At 37.3% G+C, this 16,148-nt stretch overlaps 1 protein-coding gene across 1 annotated transcript in view; it reads right to left on the bottom strand.

Moving 5' to 3' along the window:
- Positions 1 to 16,148, bottom strand: part of ZDHHC15 (zinc finger DHHC-type palmitoyltransferase 15) — a 201,653-nt gene that overhangs the window by 84,048 nt on the left and 101,457 nt on the right. The gene's annotated exons all lie outside the window — the stretch shown is intronic.

Raw genomic sequence — 16,148 nt, 5'->3', positions numbered from 1 at the left:
AGTCTAATATTAAGCTTCTTGCCAATGTTGGCATCAGACTTGGCTAATCTTGCAAAAGATATGTCAACAATTTTCCAAAATTAACAGACTTGAAAGCTTTCTTTTCCCTGGGCCAAAAGGTAAGCAAAGGTGAAAAGGAGAAGGATCTGTGATCAGATTTTGGGGGTTTAAACCTCATCTCTTCCATTTAATAGTGAAGAAATCACTTTGGAAAATCAGATACTTTCAGCCCAAGATTCTTCATCTGTAAAACAGAGGAGATAATACCTACTTATGTAGGTATTAGTTTAAAAGTACTGGCTAATAAGTAACTAAAAGTTTCCTTTACAAGTTCAATTTCTTAAATCATTTAAAAATATTTGATACTATCATTTTAAATTTTAGCTTTTCTAGTTTTTAGTATAAAGTTTTAAACAATTCTATTTAATTTTGATAATTAAAAGTAGCACTTTGGACAGTCCTTTAATTTGGGGGCTGTCCTGGGAAATAACTTTTGTGTGGCATACTGCACCTGCCTGAAAGGCAGAGGCAGAGTTGTTACTGGTAGTATGTGATGAAAACCTTGTGGTTATTCAACAAGAAAGCTCTGGATTGGAATAAGATGTCATGTTTGGAGGCCCTCTTTCTGGCACTAACTAAGCTTTTTTGAGGTTTAGAATGCAATGAAACAGTAAACACATTTTAGGTGGGCAACTGATGATAGATTGGGATGTATTTGGTATTCGAGAAATGAATATCATGGCTATCAAATTGGACCCAAAGACTCACCTTTTCTTTTTACCAATTAAAAATGCTGAAAACGTGGTCTTAAGTGTTAGACATTTGCAATTCTTATCTAAATCTTACCAAAATTCTACAAAATTCCCAACCATTCAGCCTTTCTATTGGCCTACGAGCTTTCTAATAGGGTGGAGGGGACAATTATTTCTATTGAGCTAAAATTCACATAAGATAAGATTTAATTTTAAAATGCACATTTCATAGTGTAGATTTTTTTCCTATGGGTCAGTCTATTCCTTCCTATTCAGGAATCTTAAAAAATTTTTTTTCTTCCAATTTATTTATTTTCAGAAAAACAGTATTCATTATTTTTTCACCACACCCAGTGCTCCATGCAAGCTGTGCCCTCTATAATACCCACCACCTGGTACCCCCAACCTCCCACCCCCCCGCCACTTCAAACCCCTCAGACTGTTTTTCAGAGTCCATAGTCTCTCATGGTTCATCTCCCCTTCCAATTTACCCAAAAGCACATACCCTCCCCAATGTCCATAACCTTCCCCCCTTCTCCCAACCCCCCTCCCCCCAGCAACCCACAGTTTGTTTCGTGAGATTAAGAGTCACTTATGGTTTGTCTCCCTCCCTATCCCATCTTGTTTCATGGATTCTTCTCCTACCCACTTAAGCCCCCATGTTGCATCACCACTCCCTCATATCAGAAAGTTTTCATCCATGCTGTGGCATGTATCAGTAATGCACTCCTTGTTATACCTGGATAATATTCCTTAATGGACATAACACCCATGGTTTACCCATTTCATCTGTTGATGGATATTCCATTTCCATCTTTTGACTATAGTGGCTAGTGCTCTATGAACAATGGTGTATAACTTTTGAACACTTGCTTTTAATTTGAGTATATACCTAGGAATAGAATTCTTGGGTCACAAGATAATTTTATGTTTAACTTTATGAGAAACTGAAAAACTATATTCCACAGCAGCTGTACCATTTTACATTCCCAGTAGCAATATATGAGGATTCCATTTCCCACATCCATATTAACACTTATTCTTTTCCTTCCTTCCTTCCTCTCTCTCTCTTTTCTGTATGTATGTACATATGTATCTATATTTTGGACTTCTTAGTGGGTGTGAAGTGGCATCTCACTGTAGTCTTGATTTACATTTCTCTATTGACTAATGATGTCAATCATCTTTTCATGAGCTTGTTGGTCATTCACATATAGTCTTTAGAGAAATATCTAGTTAAGTCATTTTCCCATTTAGTAGTTGGGTTATTTGTCTTTTTGTTGTTCAGTTGTAAGAATCTTTATATATTCTGGATACTTGATACTTGACATTTATTGAATATTTAATTTATGAACATTTTCTCCCATTCCATAGGTTGCCATTTCACTTTGTTGGTTGTAGTTTGATGCTCAGAAGTTTAAATTTTAATGTAGTCCAGTTTACCTTTAATTTTGTTTCCTCTGCTTTTTTTTCCCCAATTTATTTATTTTCAGAAAAACAGTATTCATTATTCTTTCACCACACCCAGTGCTCCATGCAAGCCGTGCCCTCTACAATACCCACCACCTGGTACCCCAACCTCCCACCCCCCCGCCACTTCAAACCCCTCAGATTGTTTTTCAGAGTCCATAGTCTCTCATGGTTCACCTCCCCTTCCAATTTACCCAAATTCCCTACTCCTCTCTAACACCCCTTGTCCTCCATGCTATTTGTTATGCTCCACAAATAAGTGAAACCATATGATAATTGACTCTCTCTGCTTGACTTATTTCACTCAGCATAATCTCTTCCAGTCCCGTCCATATTGTTACAAAAGTTGGGTATTCATCCTTTCTGATGGAGGCATAATACTCCATAGTGTATATGGACCACATCTTCCTTATCCATTCATCCGTTGAAGGGCATCTTGGTTCTTTCCATAGTTTGGCGACTGTGGCCATTGCTGCTATAAATATTGGGGTACAGATGGCCCTTCTTTTCATGACATCTGTGTCTTTGGGGTAAATACCCAGGAGTGCAATTGCAGGGTCGTAGGGAAGCTCTATTTTTAATTTCTTGAGGAATCTCCACACTGTTCTCCAAAGAGGCTGCACCAACTTGCATTCCCACCAACAGTGGAAGAGGGTTCCCCTTTCTCTACATCCTCTCCAACACATGTTGTTTCCTGTTTTGTTAATTTTGGCCATTCTAACTGGTGTAAGGTGATATCTCAATGTGGTTTTAATTTGAATCTCCCTGAGGGCTAATGATGATGAGCATTTTTTCATGTGTCTGATAGCCATTTGTATGTCTTGATTGGAGAAGTGTCTGTTCATATCTTCTGCCCATTTTTTGATGTGTTTGTCTGTTTCGTGTGGATTGAGTTTGAGGAGTTCATTATAGATCCTGGATATCAACCTTTTGTCTGTACTGTCATTTGCAAATATCTTCTCCCATTCCGTGGGTTGCCTCTTTGTTTTTTTGACTGTTTCCTTTGCTGTGCAGAAGCTTTTGATTTGTTTCCTCTGCTTTTGATGTCATGTCTAAGAAATCATTGCCAGAATCCAATGTTATGAAACTTTTTGCTTATGGTTTTTCCTAAAGATTATTTATTTATTTGAGAGACAGAGAGAGCACATGTGCAGGACATCATGAATTGGGGAGTGGAGGAGAAGAAGGAGAGGGAGAAGGAGACTCCCCGCTGAGCAGGGAGCCCAGTGCTGGGCTCAATTCCAGGACCCTGAGATCATGACCTAAACCAAAGGCAGATGCTTAACCAACTGAGCAACCCAGGTACCAGCCTCAGTATTTTTTTCCCTAAAGGTTCTGTAGCTTTCCATTTGAGCTAATTTTTGTATATGGTGTAAGGGTCCAACTTCATTATTTTGCATATGCATGTCCAATTTTCCCAATACCATTTGTTGAAAAGACCATCTTTTCTCCATTGAACGGTCTTATTACCCTATTCAAAAATCACCTGACGATATATGTGAGGTTATATATGGTTACATATATGTGAGGATTTATTAGTAGGCTCTTACTTCCATTCCATAGACACATTCCATTGTGTCTGTAGCACACTGTTTTGATTACTGTAACTCTGTAGTAAGTTTAGAAATGAATGAGACCTAGGACTTTGTTCTTTTTCAAGATTATTTTAGCTATTTGGGGTCCCTTAAGATTTCATATGAATTTTAAGATGGAATTTTCTACTTATGCAAAAAATATTGGGAATTTGATAGAGAGTGCAACAAATCTGTAGACTACCTTGGGTAGTGATAACATTCTTAACATTAATTTTCTCAATCCATGAACGTGAGCTGTCTTTCCATTTATTTGTATCTAATTGTTTTTAGCAAAAGATTTTAGTTTTCAGTGTACTGAGATTTTCACTTCCTTGATGAAGTTTATTCCTAAGTATTTTATTCTTTTTCATGATACTATAAAATGCAACAGATTTTGGGGGAGGATCTTTAAGGTCTTCCACATATAAGATCATACTGTGTGTGAACAGAGGTAATTTTACTTTTTTCTACCTAATTTCAATGCCTTATTTTCTTGCCTACTTGCACTGGTTAGAGAATGTGTTCCTCACTTCTCTCTATCTCTCTCAGAAGATTTTGAGAAGGACTCATGTTAATTATTCTTCTGATTGAATTTACCTGTGAAGCCATCTTGTCCTGAGATTTTCTTTTTTGACTGGTTTTTGAATAGTAAATCTCTTTTCTTATTTTGGGTATATTCAAAATTTTTAAAATTTCTTCTTGAGTCAGTTTTGATAGTTTCTGTATTTCTAGGAATTTTTCCATTTCATTTAGGTTTCTGATTTGTTGGCACACAATGCTTCTATTATAATTCTTTCTGTTTCTATAAGGTCTGTAGTAATGTTCCACTTTCATTTCTGATATTAGTACTTTGTGTCCTCTCTCTCTGTCTTTGTTCAGTCTAGCTAAAAGTTTCTTTATTTTGTTGATCTTTTCAAAGTCACAATTTTGGTCTTATTGATTATTTCTAATGTTTCCTATTCCTTATTGGGTTTTATCTCTGCCATAATAATCCCTATTTACTGCTGCTAACTTTGGGGATAGAGTGCTCTTCATTTTCTCATTCTTTAGGGTGTAAGGAATATTGAATAGACATATTATTCCTTTTGTAGGTGTTTATAACTATAAATTCTCTTCCAAATACTGTTTTATTGCATCCTAAAATTTTTGGTATGTTCTTTTTCATTTTATGTCTACTTTTATTAATGTTTATTTTAATTTATATTTATATTTATTTATGTTTATTTTTGATTTTTCAAATTTCTCTTGTGATTTTTCATTTAATTCATTATTTGTTATTTTTAATTTTTAATTTTTTATAAACATGTAATATATTTTTATCCCCAGGAGTACAGGTCTGTGAATCACCAGGTTTACACACTGCACAGCACTCACCATAGCACATACCCTCCCCAATGTCCATAACCCCATCCCCCTTCTCCCAAACCCCCTCCCCCCAGCAACCCTCAGTTTGTTTTGTGAGATTAAGAGTCACTTAGGGTTTGTCTCCCTCCCAATCCCATCTTGTTTCATTTATTCTTCTACCCCCTTAAATCCCCCTTTTTGCATCTCCACTTCCTCATATCAGGGAGATCATATTATAGTTGTCTTTCTCCAATTGACTTATTTCGCTAAGCACGATACCCTCTAGTTCCATCTATGTTGCCACAATGGCAAGATTTCATTTCTTTTGATGGCTGCATAGTATTCCATTGTGTATATATACCACTTCTTCTTTATCCATTCATCTGTTGATGGACATCTAGGTTCTTTCCATAGTTTGGCTATTGTCGACATTGTTGCTATAAACATTCAGGTGCACATGCCCCTTTGGATAACTACAATTGTATCCTTAGGGTAAATACCCAGTAGTGCAATTGCTGGGTCATACGGTAGTTATGTAAAATATAATGTTATGTTATGTAAATATACATAGTTATATGTTATGTAAATTTAAATATGTTATGTAAATATACATACATACGGTAGTTATGTAAAATATAAGTTAGTAAAATATAACGGTAGTTATATTTTCAACATTTTATGGAAACAACATGCTGTTTTCCAGAGTGGTTGCACCAGCTTGCATTCTCACCAACAGTGTAGGAGGGTTCCCCCTTTCTCCGCATCCTCGCCAGCATCTGTCATTTCCTGACTTGTTAATTTTAGCCATTCTGACTGGTGTGAGGTGATATCTCATTGTGGTTTTGATTTGTATTTCCCTGATGCCGAGTGATATGGAGCACTTTTTCATGTGTCTGTTGGCCATCTGGATGCCTTCTTTGCAGAAATGTCTGTTCATGTCTTCTGCCCATTTCTTGATTGGATTATTTGTTCTTTGGGTGTTGAGTTTGCTAAGTTCTTTATAGATTTTGGACACTATCCCTTTATCTGATCTGTCATTTGCAAATACCTTCTCCCATTCTGTCAGTTGTCTTTTGGTTTTGTTAACTGTTTCCTTTGCTGTACAAAAGCTTTTGATCTTGATAAAATCCCAATAGTTCATTTTGCCCTTACTTCTGTTGCCTTTGGTGATGTTCCTAGGAAGATGTTGCTGTGGCTAAGGTCAAAGAGGTTGCTGCCTTTGTTCTCCTCAAGGATTTTGATGGATTCCTTTCTCACATTGAGGTCCTTCATCCATTTTGAGTCTATTTTCATGTGTGGTGTAAGGAAATGGCCCAATTTCATTTTTCTGCATGTGGCTGTCCAACTTCCCAACACTGTTTATTGAAGAGGCTGTCTTTTTTCCACTGGACATTCTTTCCTGCTTTGTCGAAGATTAGTTGACCATAGAGTTGAGGGTCTATTTCTGGGCTCTCTATTCTGTTCCATTGATCTATGTGTCTGTTTTTGTGCCAATACCATGCTGTCTTGATGATGACAGCTTTATAATAGAGCTTGAAGTCCAGAATTGTGATGCCACCAACTTTGGCTTTCTGTTTCAATATTCCTTTGGATATTTGAGGTCTTTTCTGGTTCCATATAAATTTTAGGATTATTTTTCCATTTCTTTGAAAAAATGGGTGGGATTTTGATAAGGGTTGCATTAAATATGTAGATTGCTTTAGGAAGAATAGACATTTTCACAATATATGTTCTTCCAATCCAGGAGCATGGAACATTTTTCCATTTCTTTGTGTCTTCCTCAATTTCTCTCATGAGTACTTTATGGTTTTCTGAGTATAGACTCTTTGCCTCTTTGATTAGGTTTGTTCCTAGGTATCTTGTGATTTTCGGTGCAATTGTAAATGGGATTGACTCCTTAATTTCTCTTTCTTCTGTCTTGTTGGTGAAAAGAAATGCAACTGATTTCTGAGCATTCATTTTATATCCTGACACTTTACTGAATTCCTGTACAAGTTCTAGCAGTTTTGGAGTGGAGTCTTTTGGGTTTTCCACATATAGTATCATATCATCTGCAAAGAGTGTTAGTTTGACTTCTTTGCTGATTTGAATACCTTTAATTTCCTTTTGTTGTCTGATGGCTGAGGCTAGGACTTCTAGTACTATGTTGAATATCAGTGGTGATAATGGACATCCCTGCCGTGTTCCTGACCTTGGCGGAAAAGTTTTCAGTTTTTCTCCATTGAGAATGATATTTGCGGTGGGTTTTTCATAGATGGCTTTGATGATATTGAGATATGTGCCCTCTATCCCTACACTTTGAAGAGTTTTGATCAGGAAGGGATGCTGTACTTTGTCAAATGCTTTTTCAGCATCTATTGAGAATATCATATGGTTCTTGTTCTTTCTTTTATTGATGTGCTATATCACATTGATTGATTTGCGGATGTTGAACCAAACTTGCAGCCCTTGAATAAATCCACTTGGTTGTGGTGAATAATCCTTTTAATGTACTGTTGAATCCTATTGGCTAGTATTTTGGTGAGAATTTTTGCATCTGTATTCATCAAGGATATTGGTCTGTAGTTCTATTTTTTGATGGGATCCTTGTCTGGTTTTGGGATCAAGGTGATGTTGGCCTCATAAAATGAGTTTGGAAATTGTCCTTCCATTTCTATTTTTTCAAACAGTTTCAGGAGAATAGGAATTAGTTCTTCTTTAAATGTTTCGTAGAATTCTCCTGGGAAGCCGTCTGGCCCTGGGCTTTTGTTTGTTTGGAGATTTTTTGATGACTGTTTCGATCTCCTTACTGGTTACGGGACTATTTAGGCATTCTATTTCTTCCTAGTTCAGTTGTGGTAGTTTATATGTCTCTAGGAATGCATCCATTTCTTCCAGACTGTCAAATTTGTTGGCGTAAAGTTGCTCATAGTATGTTCTTAGAATTGTCTGTATTTCTTTGGTGTTAGTTGTGATCTCTCCTCTTTCATTCATGATTTTATTTATTTGGGTCCTTTCTCTTTTCTTTTTGATAAGTCTGGCCAGGGGTTTATCAATCTTATTAATTCTCTCAAAGAACCATAGTTTCATTGATTTGTTCTATTGATTTTTTGGTTCCTATTTCATTCATTTCTGCTCTGATCTTTATGTTTTATCTTCTGCTCTTTTAGGGTTTCTTTCTTGTTCGTTCTCCATCTCCTTTAGGTGTAGGGTTAGGTTGTGTACTTGAGACCTGTCTTGTTTCTTGAGAAAGTCTTGCACCAGTATATATTTTCCTCTCAGGACAGCCTTTGCTGTGTGCCACAGATTTTGAACTGTTGTGTTTTCATTATCATTTCTTTCCATGAATTTTTTCAAATCTTCTTTAATTTCCTGGTGACCCATTCATTCTTTAGAAGGATGCTGTTTGGGGCGCCTGGGTGGCTCAGTGGGTTAAGCCGCTGCCTTCGGCTCAGGTCATGATCTCAGGGTCCTGGGATCGAGTCCCGCATCGGGCTCTCTGCTCAGCAGGGAGCCTGCTTCCCTCTCTCTCTCTCTGCCTGCCTCTCTGTCTACTTGTGATTTCTCTCTGTCAAATAAATAAAATATAATCTTTAAAAAAAAAAAGGATGCTGTTTATTCTCCATGTATTTGTGTTCTTTCCAAATTTCCTCTTGTGATTGAGTTCTAGCTTCAGAGCATTGTGGTCTGAAAATATGCAGGGAATGATCCCAATCTTTTGATACCTGTGAGACCTGATTTAGGACCCAGAATGTGATCTATTCTGGAGAATGTTCCATGTGCACTAGAGAAGAATGTGTATTCTGTTGCTTTAGGATGAAATGTTCTGAATATATATGTGATGTCCATCTGGTCCAGTGTGTCATTTAAGCCTTTATTTCCTTGTTGATCTTTTGCTTGGATGATCTGTCCATATCAGTGAGGGGAGTGTTAAAGTCCCCTACTATTTTTGTATTATTGTCAACGTGTTTCTTTGATTTTTTTATTAATTGGTTGATGCAGTTGGCTGCTCCCACGTTGGGGGAATAGATATTTAAAATTGTTAGGTCTTCTTGTTGGACAGACCCTCTGAGTATGATATAGTGTCCTTCCTCATCTCTTATTTTAGTCTTTGGCTTAAAATATAATTGATCTGATATAAGGATTGCCACTCCTGCTTTCTTTTGATGTCCATTAGCATGGTAAATTGTTTTCCACCCCCTCACTTTAAATCTGGAGGTGTTTTCGGGCTTAAAATGAGTTTCTTGGAGGCAACATATAGATGGGTTTTGTTTTTTTTATCCATTCTGATACCCTGTGTCTTTTGATTGGGGCATTTAGCCAACTAACATTCAGGGTAACTATTGAGAGAGATGAATTTAGTGCCATTGTATTGCCTGTAAGGTGACTGTTACTATATATTGTCTCTGTTCCTTTCTGATCTACTACTTTTAGGCTCTCTCTTTGCTTAGAGGACTCCTTTCAATATTTCCTGTAGAGCTGGTTTGATGTTTGCAAATTCTTTCAGTTTTTGTTTGTCCTAGAAGCTTTTTATCTCTCCTCCTATTTTCAATGATAGCCTAGGTGGATATAGCATTGTTGGCTGCATATTTTTCTCATTTAGTGCTCTGAATATATCATGCCAGCTCTTTCTGGCCTGCCAGGTCTCTGTGGATAAGTCTGCTGCCAATGTAATATTTTTACCATTTTATGTTACAGACTTCTTGTCCCAGGCTGCTTTCAGGATTTTTCTCTTTGTCACTAAGACTTGTAAATTTTACTATTAGGTGACGGGGTGTGGGCCTATTCTTATTGATTTTGAGGGGGGTTCTCTGCACCTCTTGGATTTTGATTCTTGTTCCCTTTGCCATATTGGGGAAATTCTCTCCAATAATTCTCTCCAATATACCTTCTGCTCCCTTCTGTCTTTCTTCTTCTTCTGGAATCCCAATTATTCTAATGTTCTTTTGTCTTACGGTGTCATTTACCTCTCCAATTCTCCTCTCATGGTCCAGTAGCTGTTTGTCCCTCTTTTGCTCAGTTTCTTTATTCTCTGTCATTTGGTCTTCTATGTTACTAATTCTTTCTTCTGCCTCATTTATCCGAGCAGTCAGACCCTCCATTTTTGATTGCACCTCATTAATAGGTTTTTTGATTTCAACTTGGTTAGATTTTAGTTCTTTTATTTCTCCGGAAAGGGCTTTTATATCTCCTGAGAGAGTTTCTCTAATATCATCCATGCCTTTTTCGAGCCTGGCCAGAACCTTGAGAATCATCATTCCGAACTCTAGATCTGACATATTACCAATGTCTGTATTGATTAGGTCCCTAGCCTTCAGGACTGCCTCTTGTTCTTTTTTTTTTTTTTTGTGGTGAGTTTTTCCGCCTTGTCATTTTGTCCAGATAAGAGTATATGAAGGAGAAAGTAAAATACTAAAAGGGTGGCAACAACCCCAGGAAAATATGCTTTGACCAAATCAGAAGAGATCCCAAATCGTGAGGGGGGAGAAAGGGGATAAAAAGACGTTCAGAAATAAAAAAAAAAAACAAAGAAACAATTTAAAAGAGAAAACGAATAAAAAATAGTATAAAAAAGAAAAAAATTATATATATTAGATAAACTAGTTAAAAAATGTTAAAAAAAGAAAAGGGCAAAAGTTAAAAAAATTTAGCAGAATAAGAGAAAAAAATTGAAAAAGAAAAAAAAATTAAATTAACTGCAAGACTAAAGAATCATGGGGAGAAAGCCATGAGTTCCGTGCTTTGCTTTCTCCTCTGGAATTCCGCTGCTCTCCTTGGTATTGAAACTGCACTCCTTGGTAGGTCAACTTGGTCCTGGCTGGATTTCTTGTTGATCTTCTGGGGGAGGGGCCTGTTGTAGTGATTCTCAAGTGTCTTTGCCTCAGGCGGAATTGCACCGCCCTTACCAAAGGCCGGGCTGAGTAATCCGCTTGGGTTTGCTTTCGGGAACTTTGTTCCCTGAGCACTTTCCGTAGAGTTCCGGAGGACGGGAATTAAAATGGTGGCCTCCTGGTTTCCGGCCCAGAGGAATCAAGAGCCCGGGGCCCCACTCCTTAGTGCGCCCTCAGAGAACAGCGCCCAATCACTCCTGTCTCCCTGGCCTCCAGCCACGCTCCGAGCTCACCAAGACTGCGTCCGTTCAAGATAACCCCGAGCTGGGAGCTCACTCCTTGGCTCTGTCTCTGTAGCCGGCTTTCCTGTTCTAATTCTAATACCTGCAAGCTCTGCGACACTCAGACACTCCCGGTCCTTCTGTGACCCTGCAGGACCTGAGGCCACGATGACTCGGCATGGGCTTCATCTCTGTTTAGCCTCTGGAATGATGTCCCTCAGCAGAACAGACTTTTAACTAAAAGTCCCGATTTTGTGCTCTGTTGCTCTACCGCTTGCCGGGAGCTGGCCCCTCTCCCCGGGGTCTATCTTCCCGTCGCTTTGGATTCACTTCTCTGCCAGTCCTACCTTTCAGAAAGTGGTTTATTTTCTGTTTCTAGAATTGCTGTTCTTCTTCTCTTCAATCTCCCGTTGGATTTGTAGGTTTTCGCAATCTTTAGATAAACTATCTAGGTGATCTCCTGCTAGCTGAAGTAGTCTCAGCCTGCTACTTCTCCGCCATCTTGCCAGTTTCTCCAATTCATTAGTTGTTTAAGAGTGTTGTTCAATTTCCCAAATTTGTGAATTTATAGTTTTCCTCTGGTTATCGACTTCTAGTTTCATTCCACTGAAGTTGGAGAAAATCTTTTTTATGATTACAGTCTTTTAAATCTATTGAGACTTGTTTTGCATCCTAATGAGGGAGCAGGAGGCTGGCTGAAGACAAAGCAAAAGCTGGCGCCTTGCACCCCCCTCTCCACCCGCTCCCCTCCATAATATGTGTAGCATTCCTCAGGAGCCCCTGACTGCCATAGACGATAAAGAAATAGTTAACTTGCAGAGATCACAATCCTGCAAGACAGGAATCTCCCTTGCTCTACAAATGTCCTGGAGATCTACAAACAGGGAGGTTACCTTATCAATAGCACAAATTTCCAGAGGCAAATAACTCTCAGTTCCTCAAGCCCTAATGTCTCCCTCCCCACCATAAACGAAACTTGAGGAGGCTGAGGTAGAAGGAAATGTAAATGATAGCAGGATCATAACACCCCACCAAGAATCTCCCAACTATCTTGATGTTAATGGCTGGCCTAAAGAAGACATTGATCAAGCCACAAGGGCAAGGCCTCCTCCTGGCACCCTGTAGGCCCTCTTTAACATATGAAAACTCCATTGAAACCTCCCTTCTCACCTTCCCCCAATCGCAAGGTATATAACCTGCCATCCCTCACAACCCAGGGCAGCAGCTCTTCCTGCCCATTGGTCCTGTCCCTGTGCTTTAATAAACCACCATTTTACACCAAAGATGTCTCAAGAATTCTTTCTTGGTCATCGGCTCCAGACCTCAGCCCACCGAACCTCACTTAGGTTCTAGAACTTCATCACTAACATATGATCTATATTACAGGATGTCCTGCATGCTCATGAGAAGAACTTATACTCTTTTATTTTTGGGTGGAGTGTTCTGTTCATGTGTATTACATCTAGTTTGTTTACAGTGTTATGAAATCCTTCATTTCTGTATTGATCTTCTGTCTAGGTGTTCTATCCATTACTGAAAATGGGTTATTGAAATCTCCAATTATTGTAGGACTGTGTATTTTTTCCTTCAGTGCTGCCAGTTTTTACTTCCTACATTTTGGGGGACTCTATGTTTATAACCACAGAATGTTCTTGATGAATTGACAATCTTATCAATATCTAATGTCCATCTCTCTTTTCTTGTGGGTTAAATATTTTATTTTATTCATTTTTTCAGCTTTATTGAGGTATGACTGGCAGTTAAAAATTGGATATATTTAAGATATGTAATGTGATGCTTTGATAAACATATAAATCATGAAATGTTTACCACGTCAAGCTAATTAACATATCTGCCACCTCACATAGTTACTGTTTTGTTGTGGTACAACATTTGAGATTATTCTCTTAGTATTTTAATTACATAATACATTATTAATACATTTTTTATTAACCATAGACACCATGCTATACATTAGGTCTGCACAATTTATTCATTTTATAGCTGAAATTTTGTACATTTTTGCCAACACGTCCCCTAACTCCTACTTCCCAGTTCCTGATAACCACCATTCTGTTCTATAACTACGAATGTGCCTTTTTTTTTTTTAAGATTCAACATATAAGAGAGATAATGCAGTACTTGTCTGTGTCTGGCTCATCTCATTAGCATAACGTCTTCTAGGTACATCCATGTTGTTGCAAATGGCAGGATTTCTTTATTTTGAAAGACTGAATAATATTCAATTATACATACATTCCTTATTTTCTCTATCTACTCATGCACTGATGAACACATAGGTTGTTTCTATATCTTTATGACTACAAATAGTGGGAGTGCATATGTCTCTTCAGTAATCTGTTCTCATTTCCTTTGGTTATACACCAGAAGTGGGGCTGCTTGATCATATGGTAGTTCTACTGCTAATTTCTGAGGAATCTCGACACTGTTTTCCATAATGGTGGTAGCAATTTACATTCCCACCAACTATGAACAAGGCTTCCCTTCCTTCCATATCCTCACCAACACTTGTTTATGCCTTGACTTCTTTTTAAGATTTTATTTATTTGACAGACAGAAGTCACAAGTAGGCAGAGAGGCAGACAGAGAGGGGGAAGTAGGCTCCCTGCTGAGCAGGGAGCCTGATGTGGGGCTTGATCCCAGGACCCTGGGATCATGACCTGAGCTGAAGGCAGAGGCTTTAACCCACTGAGCCACCCAGGCACCCCTATGCCTTGACTTTTTGATAACAGCCATCCTAACAGTTGTGAGGTAATATCTCATTGTGGTTTTGAGTCATATTTTTCTGACAATTAGTGAGGTTGAACATGTTTTCAAGTATTTGTGTGCCATTTGTATGTCCTTTTTGTTTTGTATATTACTATTGTTATTCAGTTATATGAGTTACATATATATAATAATAACTTTATATAATAACTGCTTATCAGGTAATTTGGAAATATTTCCTCCCATTCCATAGATTGTCTTATAATTGTACTGACTGTTTCCTTTACTATGCAGAAACTTTTTAGTTTGATGTAGTCCCACTTGCTTATTTTTGCCTTTGTTATGTCCAGTTTTGGCGTCAAATCAAAAAAATTATGCCAAGACCAATGGTAAAGAGTTTTCCTCTGTTTTTCCTTTCTTTTTAAAAATATTTTATTTATTTATTTGACACAGAGAGAGCACAAGATGGGGAGTTGCAGCAGGCAGAAAGAGGGAGAAGCAGGCTTCCCACAGAGCAGGAGGAGCCTGATGTGGGACTCGATCCCAGGACCCTGGGATCCTGACCTGAGCTGAAGGCAGTCGCTTAACTGACTGAACCACCCAGGTGCCCCGCTTTTCTTACTTTTTTTTTTTTTTTTAGGATTATTATGGTTTCAGGTCTTTTGTTCAAGTCATTAATTCATTTAAAATGAATCTTTTGAGATAAAGATCTAACTTCTTTCCTTTGCATGTGAATATCCAATTTCCCCAGCACATTTATTAAAGAGATTATCATTTTCCCATTGTGTATCCTTGGTAACTTTGTTAAAGATCTATTGAATGCATATGCATGGGTTTATTTTGAACTCTTGAATCTGTTCTAGTTTTTGTGTCTCATTTTATACCAGTACAGTATTGTTTTGATTGCTATAAATTTATAAAATAATTTGAAATCAGGAAAGGTAATGCATCCAGCTTTTTTTTCCTTGTTCAAACTTGCTTTAATTATTTAGGTTCTCTTGTGATTCCAAGTGAATTCTAGGATTGTTTTTTATATTTCTGTTAAAAAAATGCCATTGGAATCTTGAGAGGTATTACACTGAATCTGTAGATAGCTGTAGGTGTATGGACATTTTAACAATATTAGTTCTTCCAATTCATGAACATAGAAAATTTTTCCATTTATTTGTGTCTTCTTCAATTTCTTTCATCATTATTTTATAGTTTTTCTTGTACAGTTCCTGCAACTCTTTGGTAAAATTTATTCCTAAATATGTATTCTTTTTGATGCTACTATAATGCAATTGTTTTCTTAACTTCTTTTTTGGATAGTTTGTCTTTATGGTATAGAAATTCAACTGATTTTTGTTTTTCATTTTTTTACCCTGTAGCATTACTGAATTTATTTATTAGTTCTAAAAGTTATTTTTTGGTGGGCTTTTTAGGGTTTCCATATGTAAAATCATGTCATCTACAAACAGAAAACTTCTTCCTTTCTGATTTGTATGCCTTTATTTCTTTCCCTTTCCTAAATGCTCTAGCTAGCACTTCCAGTACTATGTTGAATAGAAGTGGTGAGAATGGGCATTCTTGTCCTTGTTCCTGATCTTAGAGAAAAAGCTTTCAGATTTTCATGACTGAATATGACATTAGTTGTGGGTTTGTCATATATGGTCTTATAATGTTGAAGTACATTTGTTCTACACCTAATTTGTTAAGAGTTCTTTTTTTAATCATGAAATGATGTTGAAATTTGTCAAATGGTTTTTCTCCATCTATTGAGATAATCATATGACTTTTATTCTTCATTTTATAAATATGGTATATCATATATATTGATTTGCATATGTTAAACCATCCCTGTATCCTAAGTATAAATCCCACTTAGCCATGGTGAATGATCTTTTTTAATATGCTGTTTAATTTGGTTTGCTAGTATTTTGTTAAGGATTTTGCATCTTTGTTCACCAAGGATATTGGCCTGTATTTTTCTTTTCTTGTAATGGCCTTGTCTGGCTTTGGTATCATGATTAATGCCATCCTTGTAAAATTGAGTTTTGAAGTGTACTGCTTTCTCCAGTATTTTGGAAGAACTGGAGAACGACTGATATTAATTCTTCAAATGTTTGGTAGAATTCACCAAGTGAAGCCATCTGGCTTGTGAGGGGACAAAAGCTGGTCTTTTCTTCTCTGCATCTTTCTGACATCACT

This window comes from Neovison vison, chromosome X (assembly GCF_020171115.1).
Source record: "Neovison vison isolate M4711 chromosome X, ASM_NN_V1, whole genome shotgun sequence".
In the NCBI taxonomy this organism is placed as follows: Eukaryota; Metazoa; Chordata; class Mammalia; order Carnivora; family Mustelidae; genus Neogale; species Neogale vison.
Note: the sequence above shows the minus strand (reverse complement) of the source record. Positions and strands in the feature narration are given on the sequence as shown.